The sequence below is a fragment of the Amblyomma mixtum genome, chromosome 1 (assembly GCF_055824585.1).
Source record: "Amblyomma mixtum isolate Tamu chromosome 1, ASM5582458v1, whole genome shotgun sequence".
Classification (NCBI taxonomy): Eukaryota; Metazoa; Arthropoda; class Arachnida; order Ixodida; family Ixodidae; genus Amblyomma; species Amblyomma mixtum.
The window spans coordinates 102,555,222-102,565,570 of NC_143012.1; positions in this window are offsets into that span (position 1 = coordinate 102,555,222).

Here is a 10,349-nt window from a genome sequence, read left to right on the forward strand (position 1 = left end):
TGGCTCTGGCAACTGTTCCAGAAGTTCTTCTAGGTCATGCATTGTAATTGTGTTGTGTGGTGGTATGTACACAGAGCATATTGTTATCGTTTTATGGCTAATGATGTTTACTGCGACCGCTTCTGATGTTTGTGTGCTGTGGCCCAAGGTTTGTTTCCTGCAGGCACACAGCTGTAGGTGCCATTGTTTTCAGCATTTCGGTTATGTCTGTGTAGTTTCTGTGTAGACCTCTACAGTTCCATTGTATTATATACGCCATTGTGATAAGTTGGAGATTGGGGGAAGTTATTTATTCTCAGGAGCGGTGATTCGTGGTTTCCCTTTCTTCTCTAGAGAGTCTCGCCGCCGCTGCAGCGGTGGCGAACCAGGAGTTGTATCCATCGCCACTTTCGTGGCGCCGGTTTTCCGCGGAGACGCCGCGGATGCGTGTGTTTTAGATGTCGGCGGGCTTTCGCCGACATCCATATCTTCCACGGTGGACGTGGGGGATGCTTCTTGGTTGCGATGGCCCGTGGCCTTCGCATTCGTCTTTTTTTTTCTGGCACCGCTGAACCAGGCCCTGCTCCAGCGGCAGAGTCTCTTGGGCCAGCAGGTGCCTTCTTAGAGGGGTGGGGCGACAGGTCCAGTTCAGCAGAGCTGTTCTGGGTTAACGCGGAAAATTGGGCGTGTTGGTACATGACTTGAATAAACAAATAGCAGCGCAAGGAGACAAGGACAAGAAGAGACAACAAGGACGGCGCTGAACTTCCAACTTTTGTTTCTAACGAATCGTGCGAACATATATGCACTCATATATGTGCATATATGTTCGCATACATGAGTGCATATATGTTCGCACGATTCGTTAGAAATAAAAGTTGGAAGTTCAGCGCCGTCCTTGTTCTCTCTTCTTGGGGCCTGAGGGCCTCCAGCGAGGATCGCGTGGTCTTCTCGCGAAAGTTTCAGCCCTGTGAACTGTACCACCGACTTCTGTGGTGGGGACTTGGGTGTCGACACCAGGTCCACCGGATAGACCTGTATGCCGACAGAAACTGAAGGCGGCGGCCGTCCCCGCGTCACCGCTTCAGAGTATGTCCCTTTCTGTTGGAAAGAGACGCGTTTTTTTGCCTCTAGGTAGGACAGGTTTTCTGTGGTCTTCAAAGTAATAATTTGTTTTTCTGTTTTCCAGACTGGCCACGACCTGGAGTACGCGCCATGTGCGCCATTGCAGTTGACGCATTTTGGTGTGCGTTCGCATCTTTCTTCTGTATGTGCGTCTTCTGCGCATGTGACACAAGTGGGCTTACCGTGGCAAGCCAACATGCTGTGTTCAAAGCGCTGGCACTTGAAACGCCGTCTCGGATTTGGTATGTATGGGCCGACTTTGCAATGGAGGTATGCGGCGTGCATGGAGTCAGGCAGAGTTGTGCCATTGAAAGTTAGGACAATGTGGTTTGTCTTGATTTTTGCATTGTTTAGTAATATGCGGTTTTATGCGCATAAGCAACTATGGCTATCATACTTCCAAACACAAGCTTAGATGATGTTATGTCAAGTGTACAGAGGTTACATTATAATAGATTTAAAACATTGGCTTTCTTTCGAAACTTACAACAAGTGAAAACTCGACAAGTGTTTGCTCGCCTAAAAGCAATGCGGGATGAAATGGAATATGTTCATTGTAAAATACCGTAAAATTTTTTTTTCTAAGTTCTTCGAGATGCGAACAAGAAATAAAAATGAGATTTACTGTGAGCTCCTCACCACACATTTCACACAGAGGTTTGTCTTTTTTTGTTAATAAGAAGTTTTGGGTGATGTTTATGTGACCTATGCGTAAACTACATAAAATTACTTCGATAAAACGCTCTTTATGGCGGCATGATTTCCATTCTTTTAAAATGGGCTTTACAGTATGCAGTTTGTTGTTTCCTTCGTTATCCCAAGAAGCTTGCCACTTGGCTCTTAGTCTGCAATGCACTAACTTCATGTAATCCCTAGGAGGCAAATTCGCATGTTTTATTTCCATCGTTCTGGCTTGTGCAGCACACATGTCGGCTCTCTCATTATCCCTAATGCCAACGTGACTGGGAACCCAGCATAATTTTATAACATGTTTTTGTGTTGTGATCTTTACTATGTTGTGTATGATGCTTCCAATCATTGGCTCCGTGGCATTTTTGAAGTTTAATGCTGTAAGGACGCTCAGTGAATCTGTATAAATGATGCTGTTTTTGATGTTTTCATTGGTTATTTTCTGTACCGCAACACAAATGGCATAAGACTCAGCGGTGAAAACTGTAGCACATGAGGGCAGTCGTACTGCATTTTCATTTTTTCGTTGTATTACTGCGCTTCCTACATGAGCGTGAGTTTTTGACCCGTCAGTATAAAATGCAGTGTAATTTCTGTATTTTTCTTGTAGTCCTAGATATTCTTGTATTATATGGTTGTGTGGCGTACAGGTTTTACTGAGGCGTGTTAGTGTGACGTCACACACTGTGGGGAGAGTGTACCATGGTGGTAACGCTTCGTGTCTTGGGGCAATATTTTTAATTTCGTTTAGTATGTTCATAGTTTGACATTTTTTTTCGAAGCGCAAGAGCAACGGCTTAATCGCATGGGGCTTGTTGTTGAAGAGTATTCGGGATGGGCATTTCGTGACAATTGGGTAACAGAGATGTTTGGGCTGAGAAAGGATTTTGAGGATGTATGTACAAGTTAGTGCAGTTCTTCTGTCTTCTAAGGAAGGTTCATTCGTTTACACATACAGACTTGCTATTGGTGAAGTTCTGTAAGCACCGGAAGACAACCTTAAACCAAGATTGTGGATAGGATCCAGTCGTTTTATGTAGGATGGTCTTGCTGAGCCATATACTATGGACCCATAGTCTAACTTAGAGCGAACCAGAGAACGGTATATATGTAACAGGCATGCCCTATCAGTACCCCCAACGTTTTCTTGACAGTAGTTTCAGTACTTTGAGGGCCTGGGAACCTTTCTTCTTTAGGCTGTTTATATGTGGCAAGAAAGTGAGCTTTTTATCGAAAGTTACCCCTAGAAATTTATGCTCTTGTTTGACAGGTAATGGGGTTTGGTTTAGATATAGTGTGGGTTCGGCCTGTAGGCCTCGTCTCAATGAGAACAGAACCGCTACTGTTTTCTGAGGGGAAAATCTAAATCCGTTTCTATCTGCCCAGGTAGCCAGTTTATTTATTGTTATTTGTATCTGTCGCTCACAGGCAGGTATGCTGGAAGACGTGCATGCTATTTGGAGGTCGTCTACGTAAACTGAGTACATTATGGATTTTGGGATTACTTTTCCTATGGAGTTCATTTTGATGATGAATAAGGTCGTGCTGAGGATGCACCCCTGTGGTACTCCACTTTCTTGAATAAAAGTGGAGAAGGTTGCACCTAGGCGGACACTGAATGTACGGTTGCTTAGGAAGCCGCTCAAACAACCCAGCATCCTGCCGCGGATACCTAGGTCCGCTAGGTCACGGAGGATACCGAACCTCCACGTGGTATCGTAAGCCTTCTCCAGGTCAAAGAAGACCCCGATACAGTGTTGGTTGTGGATGAACGCTTCCCCGACTGTGCTCTCAAAGCGTACAAGGTGATCGGTTGTGGAACATGTGTTTTTAAAACCGCACTGATGTATATCTAAAAGTTGCTGGGACTGAAGTATGAAGGTTAGTCTGATGTTTAGTATGCTTTCGAATGATTTTGCTATACAGCTAAAGAGTGCTATTGGCCTGTAACTGGTAAACTAGTTGGTGGTTTGCCAGGTTTTAGGAAGGGTACTATGATTGCTTCTTTCCATGCTTGGGGGATTTCTCCACTCATCCATATTTTATTGAAAAATTTTAGGAGAGCCTCTATGGCAGTCTCAGAGAGGTGAGCAAGCATGGCATAATGTATATTGTCTGGGCCTGGTGCTGTCATTTTACCGGATGTTAGTACTGTGTTTATTTCCTGCTTTGTAATAAGCTTATTGTAGTCTTCGTGTATGCATGTTCCAAAGGGAAGTTTTTGTTTTTCTACTATTGTTTTGTGCTTTTGAAATGTTAGTGTGTAGTTGGAAGACTTGAAACTGTGGAAAAATGCTCACCCAATATGTTGGCCTGCTCTTCTATTGTTGTTTGAGTACCGGGTGTTGTTAACATTGGAAATGTGAATGGAGTAAAATTTCCTGTGAATTTCCGCACCTGCTCCCACATTTTCTTTGATGATATTGAGCTGTTTATGGAGGATATGTACTGTTGCCATGATGCCCTTTCTGCGTTGCGTCTAGTGTATCGTGCTTTGGCCCTAGCCCTTTTGAAGATGAGCAGGTTTTCTGCAGTGGGATATCTGCGAAGGTTGCCCCAAGCCTTGTTTTTCTGCTTTTTAGCCAATGAGCATTCATTTGACCACCAAACTTTATGTGTTTTTCGTGCAATTTCAGACGTTTTTGGGATAGCTTCTATTGCTGCAGATATTAAGCATGTGACAAATTTTTTATTTATTTCTTCTATAGTAAGGGTTTCGGCATATTCTTTTTCTAATGTGGCTTTTGTTCTGAAAAGTGCCCAATCGGCGAGGTGAATTTTCCATCGTCGAGGCTTCGTAGGGAAGTTGAAGTTGAAGTTGAAAGTTTATTGAGTAATACAATAAATGTTACAATTGTATACAGCGAGAGGTCCCATGGTACAAGACCGCGGGCGGGACCTCCCATGAAAATAAATTTCAATATGCAACATAATATAAAATACACAACACATTAATTAGCGACGAAACATAATAAATATGGGCACATAATGTAATATTAGTTACTGAATATTTAAATACAAACAATGTAATGCACGATAATGTAAAATAAAACACAGATGCCGCGATACATAGAATCAATAACATAACAAAAAAATCACAAATTAAGAAGGAAAAGCTTTAGTTTGACCTTGAATAAAGAAAGCGTATTAGTTTGTTTGACGTCTATGTTGAAAGAATTCCAAAATGATACGGATGAAAAATGAAGGCATTGTTTCCCGTAGTTAGTTCTGACCTTAGGTAGTAAAAAGTTATTACGCATCGCAAAACGTGTGACGATGTTGCTCATGATCGTGCCGAGAGAAAATATGCTTAGCGGGAGATAATGATGAAGAATCTTAAAGAATAGGATACCAAGGTTGTAAAAATAAAAGGCCGAGATAGGTAGAACGTTTAAATCTATGAACAAAATGCGGGAGGGTGACATTCGAGGGGTATTGGTTATGATGCGGATGGCTTGCTTTTGCAGTTTTATTAAAGGCCAGAGATGAATATGATAGGCGTTACCCCAAGATGAGATACCGTAGTTTAAGTGGCTGTGGATGAATGCGTAGTAAAGAGATAATAAAGTTTGGACTGGAAAATAGCTTCGGGCTTTAATTAGTGCGCGTAACCCATAAGAAATTTTCTTGCACGTTTCAGCTACATGATGATGGAATTTTAAGTGAGGGTCAATGATAACACCAAGAAAAGAAACGCGATCTTGCGGTGAAATAGCAGTAGAATTGAGGTATAGAAGTGGTGTGATGGGCAATGACTTCTGAGGGGATGGAAAATCTGAAAACAAGTTTTAGTGACGTTCACGGACAGGCGGTTAATGTGGCACCAACGCTCAAGAGAATTAAGATCATTCTGTAGGTTAAGAATCAGCTGATTAATGTCCTGGTGCGATGATAGCATGGTAGAGTCATCTGCGTATAGTATACTATTGCAATTCTTTAAACAGGATGGTAAATCATTAATGTAGAGTAAGAACAATACAGGTCCAAGAATTGAGCCCTGTGGAACACCCTCGTTAATTAAAGCTATGTTAGATGTATGGTCATTAATAGAGACTATGTGCTCTCGGTCACAGAGAAAGCTCTTCAAGAGCATTAGGGGAGGTCCAGTGATACCATAAGATTCCAATTTGTGACACAAGATGGAGTGATCAATGGAATCAAATGCTTTGCTAAAATCTATGTAAACTGCTCCTGAGAACATTCCTTTATCAATTGTTAGTCTAACGTAATCTATGAGAGACGCTATTGCAGTATCTGTAGATAGTCCGCGCCGAAAGCCGTGTTGACTATCGGTCAATATGTTAAATTTTTCAATATAACTAGACAACCTTACTTCAATTAGTTTTTCTAAAATTTTGTCAAAAAAAGGAAGAATTGCAATCGGACGATAATTATTTGGCAAAGCTGGATCGCCTTTTTTGAAGACCGGTATTATTTTAGCTATCTTCAGCTGCTTGGGATAACTGCCAGATTTAAAAACGAGATTGCAGATGTGGCTGAGGACAGGTGCAAGCAATGACCGGATACTTTTCACATGCTTTCCATGGATATTGTCAACGCCGGGGCCGGTCGTCTTTAAATTAGCAATTACAGATAGAACTTCGTCTGGACACGTGGGGGTAAGAAAAAAGGAGTGAAGGCAGCGCTCAAGAGAAGGTGTGCATAACGAAGAGAAAGGATAATTAGGTGAATTGAAAAAATAATTACTAAATGTATTCGCCATTTCCTCGGGATCAGATAAAGTAACACCACCGTGGAAAATAGATTTAACAACACTAGGTGACTTACGAATATTCAGAAATTCGTCAAGCAGCTGCCATTTTCGTTTAGAATTGTTAGTATGTGTGGATAACTGGTTTTGATAATAACATCGTTTAGCTTTCTTTAGAAGCGACGTTAGTACACTGGAATACCTTTTATATCTCAATTTAAGACGCAGATTGAACGGCTGGTGTTTAGTTTTCTTATACATGTTTTCTTTTTTCTTCAGAGAGTTTAACAGAGCAGTAGTTATCCATGGGGAAATGGGGGTAACATATTTTCTCGTGGATGATTGGAGCGATGTGCATTTATTGATTGCTGATGAAATTATTTTCGACAGCTCAAGTACAGCCACTTCTGGGTTCGAGAGACCCAAAATGTATGAAAGATCAGTATTAGATATGGCTTCAAAATATTTTCCGCTATCAAAAACTGACTTCCTCGTGGACATGTTGTTACTACAGCGAGCTGATAGTGCGCAAAGAAATACAGGAAAATGATCAGTGACATCACATTCTATCACGCCAACGGGAGGATGACTGTAGCTGATGTTAGCTTTAAAACCGTAGGTAAGTGATCACTTCCCCAAGGGTCGTCTAAAACATCCTAAATAAAATCATTTAAAACTGATGGAGATGCAAATGCCAAATCGAGGCAGGTCATTTTTCCAGAGCTGGGGCAGCAGTATGTGGCTTTTCCCGTATTCATTAAACATATGTTATTTGAAAGAGTAAAATCTTCGATGAGCTGACCCCTGGAATCAGCATGCTCACTTCCCCAGAATGAGGAGTGTGCGTTAAAATCCCCTACTATCACATATGGCTCTGGCAACTGTTCCAGAAGTTCTTCTAGGTCATGCATTGTAATTGTGTTGTGTGGTGGTATGTACACAGAGCATATTGTTATCGTTTTATGGCTAATGATGTTTACTGCGACCGATTCTAAGTTAGTCTTTAATGCTATCTCTTGTAGGGACATCGCTTTGCGCAATGACAGCGACGCCTCCCGAGAGTCGGCTAGCTTGCACTCGGTCTTTCCGGAAAATATTATATTTTTTAAAGATGTTTGTGTGCTGTGGCCCAAGGTTTGTTTCCGGCAGGCACACAGCTGTAGGTGCCATTGTTTTCAGCATTTCGGTTATGTCTGTGTAGTTTCTGTATAGACCTCTACAGTTCCATTGTATTATATACGCCATTGTGATAAGTTGGGGATTGGGGGAAGTTATTTATTCTCAGGAGCGGTGATTCGTGGTTTCCCTTTCTTCTCTAGAGAGTCTCGCCGCCGCTGCAGCGGTGGCGAACCAGGAGTTGTATCCATCGCCACTTTCGTGGCGCCGGTTTTCCGCGGAGACGCCGCGGATGCGTGTGTTTTCGATGTCGGCGGACTTTCGCCGACATCCATATCCTCCACGGTGGACGTGGGGGATGCTTCTTGGTTGCGATGGCCCGTGGCCTTCGCATTCGTCTTTTTTGTTGGCACCGCTGAACCAGGCCCTGCTTCAGCGGCAGAGTGTTTTGGGCCAGCAGGTGCCTTCTTAGAGGGGTGGGGCGACAGGTCCAGTTCAGCAGAGCTGTTCTGGGTGTCTGTCGCCGAGGATTCCGCTGCTGAAAGTGGGGCCTGAGAGCCTCCAGCGAGGATCGCGTGGTCTTCTCGCGAAAGTTTCAGCCCTGTGAACTGTACCACCGACTTCTGTGGTGGGGACTTGGGTGTCGACACCAGGTCCACCGGATAGACCTGTGTGCCGACAGAAACTGAAGGCGGCGGCTGTCCCCGCGTCACCGCTTCAGAGTATGTCCCTTTCTGTTGGAAAGAGACGCGTTTTTTTTGCCTCAAGGTAGGACAGGTTTTCTGTGGTCTTCAAAGTTATAATTTGTTTTTATGTTTTCCAGACTGGGCACGACCTGGAGTACGCGCCATGTGCGCCATCGCAGTTGACGCATTTTGGTGTGCGATCGCATCTTTCTTCTGTATGTGCGTCTTCTGTGGGTTTACCGCGGCAAGCCAACATGCTGTGTCCATAGCGCTGGCACTTGAAACATCGTCTCGGATTTGGTATGTATGGGCGGACTTTGCAATGGAGGTATGCGGCGTGGATGGAGTCAGGCAGAGTTGTGCCATATAAAGTTAGGACAATCTGTTTTGTCTTGATTTCTGCATTGTTTCTCCGCATGGTTATTCGTCGGGCTGCTATTACTCCTTTTTGAGCTAGTTCTTCTTCCATTTCAGCATCGGTACTCTGTAGGAGTTCATATTCAGATATGACGCCCTTCGAGTGGTTCAGGGTGCTGTGCGGGGTTACGTGTACGCTCATTTCTCCAAGATTCTGTAATGACATCAGTTTGATACTTTGTTCTTTTGTGTTTACTTCTACAAGGAGATCTCCGGTTCGCTGCTTTTTTGCTTTGTAGTCTTTGCCTACACAGCTTTTTAGGGTGTTGGCGATGACAAATGCAGAGAGGTTGGCTACTGTTTCATCAGTGTTTGAGTGAACCATAAAAAACTTCGCAAACATTTCTGGCTTCTGTGGATTCAATTTCTTGACATAGGTGCGACCCCTTTTTGGGGGCCGAACAGATTTTTTTGCAGATTTATCCATACGGCATGTATAAACTAAGGGTTCCTGATACTTTGTCGCCTCTGATTCACCCTTATACACAGAGGAAGGTCCCGGGACTCCCCGCCTGGTAGACAGACGAGGAGCCCATCGGCCGAGGATTGACCACTTCCTCGGCCGCCACCGTTCAAGGTTTCTTCCCTCCACCTTTCAACCTATCGCCACGGTACGGATGACAGCTTCGGTATGGGGGCTAAGGGTCTGTGGTGGCGCCAAGCACCAACACCTCGTTACACAAGGTGCCCTTGCGGGCGTCCAAGAGGCAGCGATCATGGAAAAAATTCTTGATGCCCGAGCCCGCCAGTACGACCGCCAGCAGCGCGTTTTCTTAGTAAGCTGCCTGAACACCGCTAACAAAGATAACCTGCGGGAGGTTATACGTCAAGTTGTGCGAGAAGAGCTCCGACGATTGCTGCCAACAGGAACTAAGCCGCAGCTTACACCGCTCACTGACGTAATCCGGGACGAGGTTCAACAGGCCTTAGGTGTGGCGCCGACATCCACGCAGCCTCTGCAGCCCCCAGCCATGAATTACGCCGCAGCTGTGCGCCGTCCTGCCCCTCGACGACGGGACCCAAGCCCCTATCGCCCTCAGAAAGCTGCATTGGACCGCCGCCTTCTCGCCCAACCCGCCCGTCCTCCGAGAGTCGCACACAGCCGAGGAAATGCGACGAGTGGAGAACTCCCGACCAGCGCCGCCCACTGTGCTTCAACTGTGGCGAAGCCGGTCACATTCTCTGGCACTGCCCATACAGAAGACTGGGCATCCGAGGGTTCTCTTACGACGCTCCACGACCCCGACCCGGCCAGCGACCAACCGAAATCGATGCGTCAGGAAGGAAGCTCTTCGCCGAGCCGCCTATCACCTTCCCCGTCGCCATCTTCACCGCGCTTAGTATCTCCTAGCCGAGGTCACGCGATGCGTGGACGCTCCCCCAGCCCCCGAAGGTTAAACTGAATAAAGCAGCCTCTGGAGGTGAGGTTGCTTCTGAGCGCAAGAACAAAGATCCTCCATCGACGAAAACGCAAGACCATGCCTCAACTACGACGACAACACCGACGACGACGATGCGGCCAGACTTGAACCTCATACCACCGCCCAGAGAAGTAACGTAGGAGTACGCTCACCGCAGTCTCATTGCCCGACGAAGCCGAGATCGTACTCCGAAGACAACGTGCA